Here is a 15,733-nt window from a genome sequence, read left to right on the forward strand (position 1 = left end):
TACTTGCTACAAAAGTCATTCACCTTTCTCACTAGTTGTTCATTGATTCCCCAGTTGTTCAATAAATTCAAATATGACAAAAACAATGATGAAATGGGTTATTGAGCTGCAAGAGTTTCAGTTCACTTTTTTGGTGGAAGAAAGACTCGGGCTACACTGGCAGATCTTCTCACTTCTAAAGACACTCCTATTTTGGTTAAAGAAGAGGTAGTACGAAAGAGGAAAGTAGAGACTCTTGCCATCTCTAATGCTTCGCTGTTATACTTTGATGGTTCTTATGAAAGAAGTCATGATGCTGCTTTAGGAGGCATTGTCATTTATGATGCACAAGGGAAGCTCATGAGAAAGCAAGGGCTGAAACTTGATGCAAAAAGTAACAATGAGGCAGAATACATGGCTCTTGACGTTGGTTTGCATATTTGCTTACAATTGGGAATTAGACGCTGGAAAATTAAAGGAGATTCTTTGTTGTTGTGAAGCTAGTATTGAGAATATGGAAGAATAAGAACCTTGAACTGAAGAATTTATGCTTCAAAGTGAAAGTGTTGCTCAAAAAGCTTAAAGCATGGAGTTTGCAGCATATTGAGAGGTCTCAAAATGAAGAAGCTCATGATGCTTCCCGAGAAATGATCTCTTGTGTGTTTGTGCTAAAGGGAGATGCTCCTTTATATCATGGGAGGAAAATCTTATCAAAGGAAGTGGATTTTCTATTGACAAGTATCCTACCTGAAGGTTTACCACGTTCTAAAAAGTATGCATTCATAAGGAAAGCCATGAAATACAAAATGCTTGATGATGTGCTTGACATGAAAGGAGGTGATTTGGTTTTGCGTTGTGTGCCTTGGAAAGAGGAGATTTATAAAATCTTGGAAGAAAATCATGAGGGATCTTGTGGAGACCATTTTGCCATAAAAATCATGTTGCATAAATTTTTGCAAGAAGGCTATGTATGGCCAAGCATTCAGCATGATGTTAATCATTGGTGCAAGTCGTGTTTGTCTTGCTAGAGGATGGGAAAGAGAATTTTGAAGCCTGAATTGTGAAAGACAATTTTAGCCTTTGATGTGTTTGAAAAATGGGGTTTGGATGCTGTTGGACCCTTACCTATGACTAGCAAGAGAAAATTTCATATCTTGACAGCAGGGAATTATTTGTCACGATGGGTAGAAGCCAAGGCTGCCAATAAAATTACCAGTAAGGAGATGTGGAAATTTTTTTATGAGCATACATGTTGCAAATTTGGTGTGCCACTAGAGCTACTTTAAGATAGAGGACCAGGATGTAGAGGAGACCTGTTTGATTTCTTATGTGAAAAGCTCAATATACAACATAGGTACAGTTATCCATAATGAAATTGTCTCACTAAGAGGTTCAATGGAGATTTGGTAAAGATTTTGACAAAAATGACCCAGACACATGGAAAGACTTGGGATACAAAATTTCCTTGTTCGTTATGGGCCTACATTAGGAAAAATTTGGACTCACAAAGGGGCCCTTTAAGGAGTTTGACTTTACCTCTCTCTACCAAAACGGGCGCATGGATAAATTTTTGCAAGAAAACTCCAAAGTTGGCGGAGGTTTGACAGTTAGAATGTCCTCTTCAAGCTCTATCTACTGATATATAGCACGCCATGAGATTCCTCATATTTTAGAAGATTCTTTTTTTGATTCACTTAGATTTCGACAGAGTTGTCACATCATAGGTGAATCAAAAAAAGAATCTTCTAAAATATGAGTAATCTCATGGCGTGCTATATATCAGTAGATAGAGCTTGAAGAGGACATTCTAATTGTCAAACCTCCGTCAACTTTGGAGTTTGTTTGCAAAAATTTATCCATGCGCCCGTTTTGGTAGAGAGAGGTAAATTCAAACTCCTTAAAGGGCCCCTTTGTGAGTCCAAACTTTGCCTAATGCATGACTGCTATCAAAACAAGCACAAGATTTTCTCCTTATCACTTGGTTTATGGTAAGGAAGCTTTACTGCCAATTGAAGTGGAAATTCCTCCACTCAAGTTGTTGTCATTGGGAGGTGAAGAGCAAGCAAATGCCTGGCATAAAAGATTATTGGATTTACAATGTTTGCAATTGGACAGATTCTTAGCTTTGAGCTACTATGAGGAAGTATCAAAGAAAGCTCAGCTAAAAGCAAATGAATACGTGATGAGGAAGTATCAAAGAAGGCTCAGCTAAAAGCAAATGAATACGTGGAAGACAAGAAAATTGAAAAGGGTGACTTGGTGTTGCAATACAATAGTAAGTTGGAAAGTACCTTCCAGCAAAAGAAGTTTCAAATCAAATGGGAGGGTTCTTTTATTGTTGCGAATAAATTTGATAACGGCACAAATTTGGGTGGTGCACATCATAAATACCGTGCCAAATGGGAGGGTTCTTTTATTGTTGCGAATAAATTTGATAACGGCACAAATTTGGGTGGTGCACATCATAAATACCGTGTTAATGTTTATAGATTAAAGAAGTATCTGGCGCATTTAATGACCATTGTGACAAATGAGATGTTATCAATGGAGGGAGACAATGTGGAGATATCTAAGGATGTAGATGAGGTTTCTGGGGACGAGATGGAGCAGTTGTTCACCCTAAAACCTCTGCTTGTCATGAATGATCAAGCAGGAAAGGGGGGGTTGGCAAGCTATGCCAGACATTTTTGGGGTGAAGATAAAGTCACTGATCTATGCTAATAATCTTGCTCACTAGCCTCAAGTACATAGGTGTACATAATTCTTCGAGCTTTCAGAGTGACCCTATAAAATTTATGTATAAAGGCTTGGTCCTGCTAAGTTATTTGTTGGAGTTTTGGGTTGTTCTAACTTTCATAAGGTGGTTTTCAAATGAGTATTTCCAGCTGTGCTTGATAGCCTGTGGATCGAACTTACTCCATCATGAGTTACATGCATTTGAAGTGGACGGTCCCTTACTTAGAGAGTGGTTGTGGATGCATGCGAGGAAAGGAAAGTGGGCCAATTTGATAGATTTAATTGTAAATGATGTAGTCGAGTATTTTTGGAGATAGTCAAAGTGATAAGCTATGAGCCGTGCTTTATGGCGTTGCATTTGGTGCTCGGAGTCATCTGCCACGCTTTCGCCAAGATTTCTCGGTGTGTAGAGCAAAAAAAAATAATTGTATGCTTAGGTGGGGAGGTGGGAGGATGGTGCAAAGTGGCAATGAAGTAATCCCACATGGGGGGGGGAGCAAGTGGAAAATGGGGGGTATAAAGGAGGGAGTGTGGGTACCCCCTAAGGTTGAATCAAAGGGGAAAATGCTGCTCTCTTGCCTTGCCAATGGGGGCTCGTGGGTGTTGGGGGAGAGAGGGGGCACTCATTTTGGGCTCCCACCACTGCAGAGGCACTTGCGAAATTTTTTTGGCCTTTGGACACTCCACATTGCCCACTCCCCAAGTCAAAGTGACCGACATAGAGGCCCCCTTTCCCAAAAAATGGTCAAAATGATCCAATAAAAAGGGGAGATGAGAGAGAAGCATGTCGGCTAAGATAAGGAAGAGAAATCCACTCCAATAAAGTAGAAAATTCCCCCATTATTCTAGCTCCAATTCTTTGCATACCCCTTTTGCTTAAAGAGACTTGTTTTTTTGGAGCTTTTTGAGAGACTCCCATCTTCGGAAGCTTGTAACTCACTCATATGTTATCGGAATCAAGCATATGGATACTCTATGAAGGTCTACACAACACAAGGTTTGTCTTTCTGGTCTTGGTTTTCAACAATTTTAATCATGGTTTGGGTTTGGGTTCGGCATAGGTGTTTTTTGCAGCTTAACAATGTTTCTTTCCAATGGTGTGGTGTGTGCAAGGCTATAGAGGTTCTCACTTTCCATATTGTTTTCATGCTATCAACATGAATAAAGGTGTCACTTGGAAAACATTAGTGTTCAAAAGTAGAAATTTTCTACTTTAGTTTTCAATGACCAAAACACGTCTCCAAGGGGGAGTAATGTAAGGCAAAGGGCCAACCTAGGGGGTCATGGACCGAGGCCAAGGAACTTGATTGCTGAAACATGGACTGGGGATCCTAAATTGGGCTACGACTAAGAGCCAAAGAGACTATATATAGGGTGGTAGGGAGGAGGATCTCAAAAGTCAATTCCGTGGGTCTTACAACTTTTAACCCTAAGTATGTATGCAAGTGAATAAAATCACTTTCTGGGTTGAAGCAAGCACTAATAGCTTGTCATGAAAGAAGTGTAGCCTACTTGATCACTATTTACTTTTGCATGACTGATGGAAATTACTCCTTGCATGTGCAAGAGAATGAGGTAGGTATTGTGATCATATATATTTAAATCCCAGACAATTTGACTGTTGGTGGAAATCATCAGGATGAAGAGTGTGTGATGAGCCTCTTGAAGCAAGATTTTGACGTGAAAGATTAGGGAGAACTATGTTACTTTCTAGGCCTTGAGGTTATGTGTATGAAAGAGAGCATTTGGGTATCACAAAGGAAATACTTTGGATATATTATCAAAGTATGGTATCGCTAATTGTAAGCCTATTGTTATTATCTTGAATCACATTATGAATGTGTGAGCTGATGTGGGTGATGTTCTTGAGAAGGCCACCATGTACAAGAAGGTTGTAGGTAGCTTAATCTACTTGACAATCTTAGAAGCCGATTTGAGCTACATGTTTGGCCTTAATAGTCAGTGCATGTACCTTCATAGGAAGCCACACTTGGATGCACTGAGATGCACATTACATTATGAAAGTTCCACCTTGAATTTTTCACTTTTTTATGATATTGGTAGGGAGGTACAACTATATTGGTCCATAAGTGTATATTGGGATGGTAATCTCTTTAACAGGTACTCTACTAGTGTGTTATTTTATCACTTGGGAGTGATGCTATCACATGGGATAGTAAGATGCAATCCATGGTTGCTTTATCAAGTACACAAGCTCAATACAAGGGTGCTACATTGACAGCATGTGGGGTAACATGGTTGGAGATGATACTTGGAGAGCTAGGTGTATAATCTCTCATGCAGGTTGTTATCTACACCAACAACCTTAACAATAGCATATAGTTGGCATGAAACCAAATGCTCCATGTGTGGAGGAACCACATTGAGATGCACTACTAGTTTGTTAGTGATAGGGTCGTAGGTGGAAACGTTGACCTTCATTATGTGAGGGTATATGAGCAAGTTGGCCTTAGGAGAAGACAAACTAAGGTAATTTTGAGATATTCTTGGAGTATGAGAGGTGATGTCGAGATTAATGGACATGTTGAGATATCAAAATCAACACATGGTATGCCTAAATGACTTCTCCCTTACTTTATCACTCGCATGAGAGAGCAAACACGAGGATCATCCCTAGTGGTATTAGAACTAAACTTCACCAATATGGTCTATTTATCGAGAGTGATAGTCACCTATCATACCAAGCCACTCAATAGCGGATTCACATTGATTGTTGTTTATAATTTCTTATTATGTTGTAACTTTTCACCTATGTTTTGTAGACCTTATCATCATTTTGAGTAATGAAAAAATAAAGTAGCTTTGTACCTTCATCTCCATCCTGTGTTCTTTTGTTGTGTGTGTGCTCAGGGGATGCATTATGTAATAATATTAATGTACCACTTGAGTTCAATAAGAGGGGTTTGAAAATGCTAAAATTCAAAGCCAAATAACAGAGATACTAATTAAAATAATGGGTTTTAATATTCCACTTTGAAAAAAACCTAAAAATAAAAGGTCATTTCATTCATTCGAACATGTAGAAAAGAGTTACCCCACGAACGCATGTTATACAAGAGGGTATTCAATAGTGAACCCCCGAGTGTGGATGCGTGCTTGCAAGAGATCAACCTCTCTCCCTCTAGATGCATAGATTGCCAAAATGCTAATGCAAGGAGAGAGAAAGAAATGGATTAGCAATATTATGCTCTATCTTATTGTCACTCTTATTTATATGTCTTGTTTTTATAAAAGTTGCTGATTAGTTCTACATGTGCTCTATACGATAGTAAATCTTAGTGGAACGATTGTTTATTGATTACTGGTACTATTACGTTGTGAGCGGGATGGAAACACACACAACACCTCTATAATGACCCAACACACACTCTTGGGATGAGACACACACACACACTATGGGGCACCACTCGGCTACACAACCCACCTGGCAGAGACAGGAAACACACAGATAGAGTGAGAAGAGAGAGATTTCCCACTTGCCCACTGAACACTCACACATACACACTCTCACACACACTATCATCTCAGCTCAAAGGAGAAAATTACTGTTGTTTAGACTCAATGAAGCTCAGACCAACACCAATGGGGCAAATAGTTTACGTAGTATTGAGGAAATACACCAGATACAACCACAAAGTTAAGTAGAGGCTTCGCTCAACGGAGAAGATTACACAAAAAAATAGCAGAAATTCTATGAGGAATTTGGAAAAATGGACAGTGCCACCGCGTCCGAAACGGCCCAAAACCCGAGCCTACAATGTCAAAGTGCTCAAATCCGACCTCGGATGAGCAGTTTATGGCCAAAACAGGCTCCAAAAATAGTAAAAACTCAGTTGTAGTTGTTTCTCCTCTTCTCTCCACGTTTTTTCTGGTCTTCTCTCAAGTTTTTTAGTTCCCACACTTAGCTTTATTACTTGGGCACCTTTGGCCTTTTAGTTGACCCCGAACAGGCCAAAAAGTGGCCCCGCGTTGTCACCCTGTTGCATCCATCCGCACACCTGGCCCTCAACTTTTTTCAATAATGCATCCCGCCACCATGTGAAGTGGCCCCAAAAGATGGTCCTCATGATGACCTTTCTGCATACTCATCACAAGAAAACACCCACGTTGTGTCCGTATTGACCCTATTCAACCTCATGACGCCACTAGATGCCATCTGACGCACCTGCTTACCTCATGTCGTCGGCCCATGGATAGCTTCCTCGAGAAGTTTAACGTGCTACAACTCCTTGTTATTATTAAAAAAAACACACTGGTACTCGTGATAGTGAAAGTCGATGCACTATGTACATGTTGTTCTACCTATACACATGTGGGCCCCACTTAACCACCTAGCTCTGGAAAATGAGAAATTCTTTATTTGATGCACCATGCATGTGTATGTACATATGCACAATCACTTTTTCCAAAAAACTCCTAACATAATTTGCACATCCCCTAGCCTGTTAGATCATTCATGATCAGCAGCAGCAAAAAGAGATACGAAACTCGCCGCGTCACAGGTCTCTTCATCCCTCACATATATTACTTGTTCTGCAGACAACTCATCTTGCCCCACTATCATCAATCTAGCATGATACAATTAAGACACAATCCATTTACCCTTGACTTATGTAAAATCCCATCCAGGTTAGCCAGCTCTGCTGATATGTACCATTCGGAAAACACTCCACTACCTTGGAAGGGCCTTCCCACTTAATTTTGAAACTTCTTTTGGAATGTGTTGTCCAGCTTACTGTTTTAGCGCAAAACCAAGCCATGCTTCTTGATACCCTTACTTTTGACCTTTTCATTTATCTTTGCCAAAGCCTTATCCTGCATTTGCCCATAATGTTCCAATGCACTCATTTTATCCAGTTGAACCTCTTGTAACTGTAAGAGCCTCTCTTTGAATGCATCACCGGAATGCCCAAGCAACTTTTCTAACATCTTTACTGCAGAAAACTCTACCTCCACAGGCAATAGTGCTTCCTTTCCATATACTAGATGAAATGGAGTAAACCATGTACCTGTCTTCACCGAAGTACAGTAAGCCCATAATGCACTAGGGAATTCCAAATCCCAATTCTTTCCTTGGTGCTTTGTCACTTTCGAAATAATTTGTACCAACTCACCATTGAATCTTTCATTTAAGCCATTACACTGTGGGTAATAAGGAGTGGTATGCTAGTGCCTAATCTTCATCTTCACGCATCAAAAGTCTTGCAGTTTAGCTCTAAATCCTTGCCCCGCATCCAAAAGAAGCACTAGTGGCACCCCAAACTTGCAACATATTTCATCATACACAAATTTTTCTACATCATTTGTAGTGATTTGTTTTACTGCTATAGCCTCTACCCATCTAGAGAGATAGTCCATTGCAGTCAAAATATAGCTTTTTCCCTTTCCTGTGATAGGTAACGGGCCTATTGCATCAATCCCCCACTTTTCAAACACATCAAACGCCAAAATGGTTTTTTGTAGCTCTCGCTTCAACACTCTCTTCCCAAATGCTTGACACCTATTGCAAAACCTACACCAATGGTGAACATCCTTGTGCAAACTAGGCCATACATACCCCTCTTGCAAGATCTTATGCAAGGTGACCTTTAGAGAAAAATGTTCGCCACATGCGCCTTCAAGATTCTCTTCCAACACTCTATAACGCTCCTCCCTCTCAGGTACACATCTCAACATGAGATCAGCCCCTTTCATGTATAATGCATCCCCAAACAATTTGTACCTGGATGCTCTACCCACAAAACCATACTTCTTAGACTTGTGAACATCCTTTGGAATGATTCCTGTTAGCAAAAACTCCTCTTCTTGAGCCAAACTTTCCCGGCCATGATAAAGAGGTAAATTGGTACTCAACACAAATAGCTCCCCAATCATGCTTTGAGCTGCTTCATGTGCCTCTCCATTTAGAGCACATTCTATGTGTTTGATGCTCCATGCTTCGAACTTTTTTAACAGGCCTTTAATTCTGAAACACATTTCCTTCAATGAGGTGTTCTTACTCTTCCACACACCCAACACTTGTGTGGGACGCATGTCTACCCTCACCATCCTATCTTATTACAGTATTAGCGAGAACCACGATTAATTTATCAAACCATGGGATGAAGCTGACTCCACTAGTGCATAGAGGCTACAAGAGGTTGTCAAAATCTCTTGGAAAACAACTAATAACTCGCATCTAACTCAAGCTACACTCAAGTGACTGAAATCACCAAAAGCCAATCGCTCATCGGCAAGCAAATTACATCCGTTACAGCATCAAATGACATCCAAACGTAACAAAACTTCTAGAACAAGTTTATAAGACCTAAGGACACATGCTTATGGTCTCAAACCCCACTTTAGGTCAAGTTCCAAAATCGTGATTATTAACAGCAGCAGTGGATTTTTGACCTAGTCGTTTTCGACTAAGAATGCATCTAAATGTTTATCAATCATGCCCCAATGCCCCCCCTATGCTTAGTTTTTTATTTGAAAATGTAAATTCCTAGTTATGATGAAATTAGCCAAAAGCTACGAAATACTGTGAACTACTTACATCAATGCGTAGAGCTCTTACCTGCGGTTACAATGCAACAAACGCATTCGAAATGTGACAACCGGAGAGGGAGTAGGAAGCACGAGAAGGAGAGAAATGAGCATCGTAAGCTCACGCTATGTATTTCTTATCCAAAAACTTAATAAAATCTTTACAAAGTTGGCTTTTATACCTTAGCCAAGGTCTAAAATGTGTAATGTCCGGCACCCGAGACCTTTGAGACTCCACACTTATTGTATCTGCAACCTAGGTAGGTATAGTAAATGACCTGTTCTTTACAACTTGGAACTCCCATTGAGACTATAACACATTAAAATATTACAATAGCTTGAAATAAATCCGAAATTTACAATACGTGACCATTTTGGGAAAATGTGGAAAATGTGTAACTCCAATCTTTACTGCTTCTTCACTTTGATCTTCGATGTGCATCCGCTTTTCTTCAGTCTTTAGCAGCTTCTGTTAACTGATGGTGACTCAGTTAACATTCCCCCCTTCCTATTCTAGTGCCCGTCCCTGGGCACTGTTGAAAAAGTGTCCTTGGAGGCTGTGGAATGTTTTGATTGGTTGTTGATGGGCTGATCTTCATTTTGTCGTAGGATTTGTTGATGAGGTTCAATTTGCTGCAACAGCTTCATTGGTCAAAGTAGTCTATTTTGAGAGATGATGCTGCATTTGTCCGTTGTAATAGCATCATGATGAGGTTGCTGTGTGTTTATGAAAAAGTATGTACAAGGGAAATAGAATGATGAGGTTCTAAATTAGGGTCTAATACCTAGATGACCAAAGGGAAAAAACCCAATGGGAAAAAATTGCCTTTGGTATATGCGCATTATTGGAGTACTTATTAGCGTGGGAAATATTAATAAAGTACTCAAGGGATTATTTGTTGATAGATATGGAATAAAAAAGGCAGCAAATATAATTCTTGTTGTAGTCTACTCAAGGTGCATAGGTGGAAGCAAAAAAGAGTGTCTAATGCATATGTCCAATTGTGGGACATCCTATTATGCATACACAAAAATGCATGGGTAACAATATGCTGTGAAAGTAAGATTTTGAGGGGTTCTTTAGAAAGATGGTGTAGCTATAAAAGCATATGACATCGCTTTGTAAGCTGGCACCCCTTTAAGAATGGTTTTTGTTGACGTGGATATGTGTTGTCATCTTATTGTGCACTCTGCATGAGTGTTGGACTCTACGACATCACCAACTGTAAGTTAATAGACTTTGACTCTTATGCTCATGTCATCCAGCATGAGCGACACGACTTTAGATATGCTCAACTCTTCCACCTTGAGTGTAAGCCTAATAACTACGATCTTAGCACAGAGTTTAATATGACTTGAAGCTTTGGGTCTACTACTTTTCTCATTTTATGGCTCAGCAACCCGACTCTGACTATGCCAAAGAGTGTTTTTTGCAACCTGGCGACATGACTTTTTACACTTTTGTGCTTACTAAAAACATTTCTTCACGTTGTGAGTGGGATGGAAACACACACAACACCTCTATAATGACCCGACACACACTCTTAGAATGATACACACACACATTATGGGGCACCACTCGGCTTACACAACCAGCCTGGCCGAGACACGAAACATACTGACGGAGTGAGAAGAGAGAGATTTCCCACTTGCCCTCTTAACACTCACACATACACACTCACACACACACTCTCAATTCAGCTCAAAGTAGTCAAAATGCTATTGTTTAGACTCAATGAAGCTCAGCCCAACACCGATGGGGCAAATAGTTTACACAGTATTGAGGAAATACACCAGATACAACCACAAAGTTAAGTAGAGGCTTCACTCACCGGAGACGATTACACAGAAAAGCAGTAGAAAATCTGTGAGGAATTTGGCAAAATCGACAGCTCCATTGCATCCGGAACGCCCAAAAACCCTAGTCTACAATGTCAAAGTGCTCAAATCCGACCTCAGATGAGCAATTTAGGGCCAAAAAATGCTCCAAAAACAGCAAAAACACACTTGCGGCTGTTCCTCCTCTCTTCTCCACATTTTTTCTGGTCTTCTCTCAGTTTTTTCAGTTCCCACACTTATCTTTATTAGTTGGGCACCCGTGGCTTTTTAGATGACCTCAAACAGACCCCGAACATGCCAAAGACTGACCTCACAGTGCATAGTTGTCACCTTTTTGCATCATCCGGACACCTGGCACTCAGTTTTTCCAAATAATTCATCCCGCAACCACGTGAAGTGGCCCCAAAAAGTGGTCCTCATGATGACCTTTCTGCATAAGTATCACAAGAAAACACCCACGTCGTGTCCATACTTCTCCGCGTGCAAGTATTGACGCCTTTCGACCTCCTGACGCCACTCGATGCCATCTAACGCACCTGCTTACCTCATGTCGTTGGCCCATGGATAGCTTCTTCAAGAAGTTTTACGCGCTATCAAATCCTCCTTATTGTAGAAAAAACACAGTGGTACTGGTAATAGTGAAAATCGATGCACTATGTACACCCTGTCCTACATGTACACATGTGGGCCCCACGTAACCACCTGGCTCTGAAAAATGGGCAATTCTTTATTTGATGCACCATGCATGTATATGTACATATGCGCAATCCCTTGCTCCAAAAAACTCCTTACATAATTTTCCCATCCCCTAGCCTGCTAGATCATTCATGATTAGCAGCAGCAAAGAGAGATATGAGACTCGCCGCATCACAGGTCTCCTCATCCCTCACCAACACTGCTTGATCCACAGACAGCTCATCTTGCTCCACCATCATCAATCTAGCATGATACAATTTAAGACGCAATCCATTTACCCTTGACTTATGTAGAACACCATCCAGGTTAGCCAGCTGATATGTGCCATTTGGAAAACACTCCACTACCTTGAAAGGGCCTTCCCACTTAATTTGAAACTTCTTTTGGAAGGTGTTGTCCAGCTTACTGTTGTAACGCAAAACCAAGTCATGTTTCTTGATACCCTTACTTTTGACCTTTTCATTTATCTTTGCCAAAGCCTTATCCTGCATCTGCCCATAATGCTCCAACGCGCTCATCCTATCCAACTGGACCTCTTGTAACTGCAAGAGCCTCTCTTTGAATGCATCACTAGGCGGCCCAAGCAACTTCTCTAACATCTTGACCACAGGCAACTCTACCTCCACAGGAAATAGTGCTCTCTTTCCATACACCAAATGAAATGGAGTAAATCCTATACCTGTCTTCACCGAAGTACGGTAAGCCCATAATGCACTAGGCAATTCCAAATCCCAATTCTTTCCTTGGTGCTCTGTCACTTTAGAAAGAATTTGTACCAACTCACCATTGAATCTTTCATTTAAGCCATTACACTACGGATAATAAGGAGTGGTATGCTGGTGCCTAATCCTGGCCCCTTATCTGAAAGTAGCTCTAATGGCACCCCAAACTTGCAACATATTTCATCATACACAAATTTTTCCACATCCTTTGTAGTGATCTGTTTTACTGCTATAGCCTCTGCCCATCTAGAGAGATAGTCCATTGCCGTCAAGATATAGCTTTTGCCCCTGCTTGTGATAGGTAACGGGCCTATTGCATCAATCCCCCACTTTTCAAACACATCAAATGCCATAATGGTTTTTCGTAGCTCTGGCTTCAACACTCTCTGCCCAAATGCTTGACACCTATTGCAAGACCTACGCCAATGGTGAACATCCTTGTGCAAACTAGGCCATACATACCCCTCTTGCAAAATCTTATGCAAGGTGATCTTTAGAGCAAAATGGCCACCACATGCACCTTCATGATTCTCTTCCAACACTCTGTAAAGCTCCTCCCACCAAGGTACACGTCTCAACACAAGATCAGCCCCTTTCATGTATAATACATCACCAATCAATTTGTACCTGTATGCTCTACGCACAAAGCCATACTTCTTAGACTTCTGAATCTCCTTTGGAATGATTCCTGTTAGCAAAAACTCCTCTTCTTGAGCCAAACTTTCCCGGCCATGATAAAGAGGTAAAGTGGTCCTCAACACAAATAGCTCCCCAATCATGCCTTGAGCTGCTTCATGTGCCTCTCCATTTAGAGCACGTTCAATGTGTCTGATGCTCCATGCTTTGAAATTTTTTAACAGGCCTTTAATTCTGAAGCACATTTCCTTCAATGAGGTGTTCTTGCTCTTCCACACACCCAGCACTTGCTTCACCACTAACAAGGCATCACCTTTTATGCTCAACCTTCGAACCGCATGCTTCAAACAAATGTGTAATCCGGCTTCCAGAGTAGCATATTCAGCCTCATTGTTACTATGAGCATCCAATTTGAACCGTCTCTTGCATACTAGCTTCCCCTCTGGATCATAAAGTGTTATACCCCCTGAAGCCGCATCATGGCTCTTTCTGTATGAACCATCAAAGAACAACACATGTGCATTGCTGATATGTGGCACTTCTTCAACTACCTTTCTCACCACCTCTTCCTTAACAATAAGGGGATTCTCCTTGTAGGTCAACAAATCAACTAGGGTATCCCTTGTACTATCTTACACTAGAAAAGAGAACTCAAATTCTTGCAGCTCAATTACCCATTTCTTGACCACATTTGACATGTTAGTACCATTAATTAACTGTGGCAAAAAGGAATAACTCGTCAAGAAAACAAAAGGTCGTGGTAGCAAGCAATGAAGAAATCGTTGACAAGCAAATATTACACTAGCCATCACTAGCTCTACTTCCGAGAACTTTCTCTCCGCTACCAACTTCACTCGGCTTGCACAATACATTGGCCTCATATAATGGCTGCCCTTCCCCTTTTGTAATAGCATGGCTCCAATGGAATCATCCCCTACTGATGGATTTACATAAAACACTTTCTCTCAATCAGGAGCCTGCATGGCTGACAACCCCCCTAACACCTCTTTCACCTCTTGAAACACTTCTTCACACTTGTCATCCCATTGCAATGGATCATGCTTTGCCACTTGCTGTAATGGATAAAGAAGCTGCGAAGACAATGGAATAAATCGTGCCATGTACTTCACTTTGTGTATAAAAGTTGCCAATTGCTTCATACTCGTAGGTGATGGAAGAAGAATAATAGACTTAACCTTTTCTGGATCAGCCTCAATGCCATTTTCTGACACCATATGGACCAATAACTTCACCCTTGGCTGTGCTAGATGACATTTCTTTGGATTTAGTTGTCCTCCACATTCATCATATCGAGCCAATACCATCTAGAGCTTCTCATGGTGTTCAACCCTACTGCTGTAGACACAGAAGTCATCCATGAAAGCTTTAACACAACTACCAATGAATGGTTCCAATACCCAATTTGCTCTCTCTTGAAAGAAGAAAGGTCTATTTGACAACCCAAATGGAAATACTATGTAGCAATAGCAGCCCCATGGCGTAATAAAAGTGGTCTTTGTGCGGTCTTTAAGAGCAATCTTCAATTGAAAATAGCCTGAAAAACCATCACACACACTGTACCTCTCATAACCTGCCACTGAATCCAAGATGTGATCGATGAATGGAAGATGATATGGGTTCTTCTTAGTGGCTGCGTTTAAGGGTTTTAAATCTACACAAATTCTCCACTTCCCATCCTTCTTTGGACTGACTACAAGTGGACTCACCCATTCTGTGGTCTCCACAGGGACTATGAACCCTGCCTTCAATAACTTGTCCACCTCTTCTCGCAAGGCTTCCATTTGCTCTTGACCCATCCTTCTTAGCCTTTGCCGCACTGGCTTAGCACCTTCTTTCAGCTCTATATGCATCTCTTCACCCTTGAAACCTCTGATCTCTTCATATGAAGTAATGAACAAATCAGGAAAACTAGCCAGCATGTGCAAATATATATCTTTTTCCATAGCTGAGAGGTCTCCACTAATCATTTGTGTCATCAATTCCTGCTTCTTTGACAACTCAACCTTGGTTTGCATCAGCCCTTCAATCACTTCATAAGGCCCTTCACTTTCATCTTCAACCTCATTCGCAAATGCAACTAAACCAAAATCTTGGATTTCTTTGTCCAGCAAAAGAAATGCAACATCAGCATCCTCATCACTACTAGTAGTGCTATAACTGTCTTCATCTGTCACCGTGGAAGAGTCTTCATCACTAGACTCATCCTCATCTTCATAAATCTCCTCTAATCGTTTCCTTGTGTCCATATTATAAAGCTTCTTGGTACGTGTCTTTCCATAGAGGCTAATCGTACCATGTTGCCAATCTTGAACAACTCCCACTGCACATAACCATGGTCTGCCCAGTATAATAGGATATGCTCCTAACCCTACTGGCATCACATGAAAATCAACCACTGCCTTTGCATTATATGCCTCCACTTCTAAGCTCTTTACAACACCCAAGCATTTTACTTTTTGATGGTTTGCCAATCTAATCCGAAAACTTGACACCCCAGCCACTGTGAGACCCATTTTCTCAACGCATGAGTGTGTTATGACGCATATTTGGGCTCC

The sequence above is a fragment of the Adiantum capillus-veneris genome, chromosome 22, assembly GCF_014529385.1.
Source record: "Adiantum capillus-veneris isolate H3 chromosome 22, ASM1452938v2, whole genome shotgun sequence".
In the NCBI taxonomy this organism is placed as follows: Eukaryota; Viridiplantae; Streptophyta; class Polypodiopsida; order Polypodiales; family Pteridaceae; genus Adiantum; species Adiantum capillus-veneris.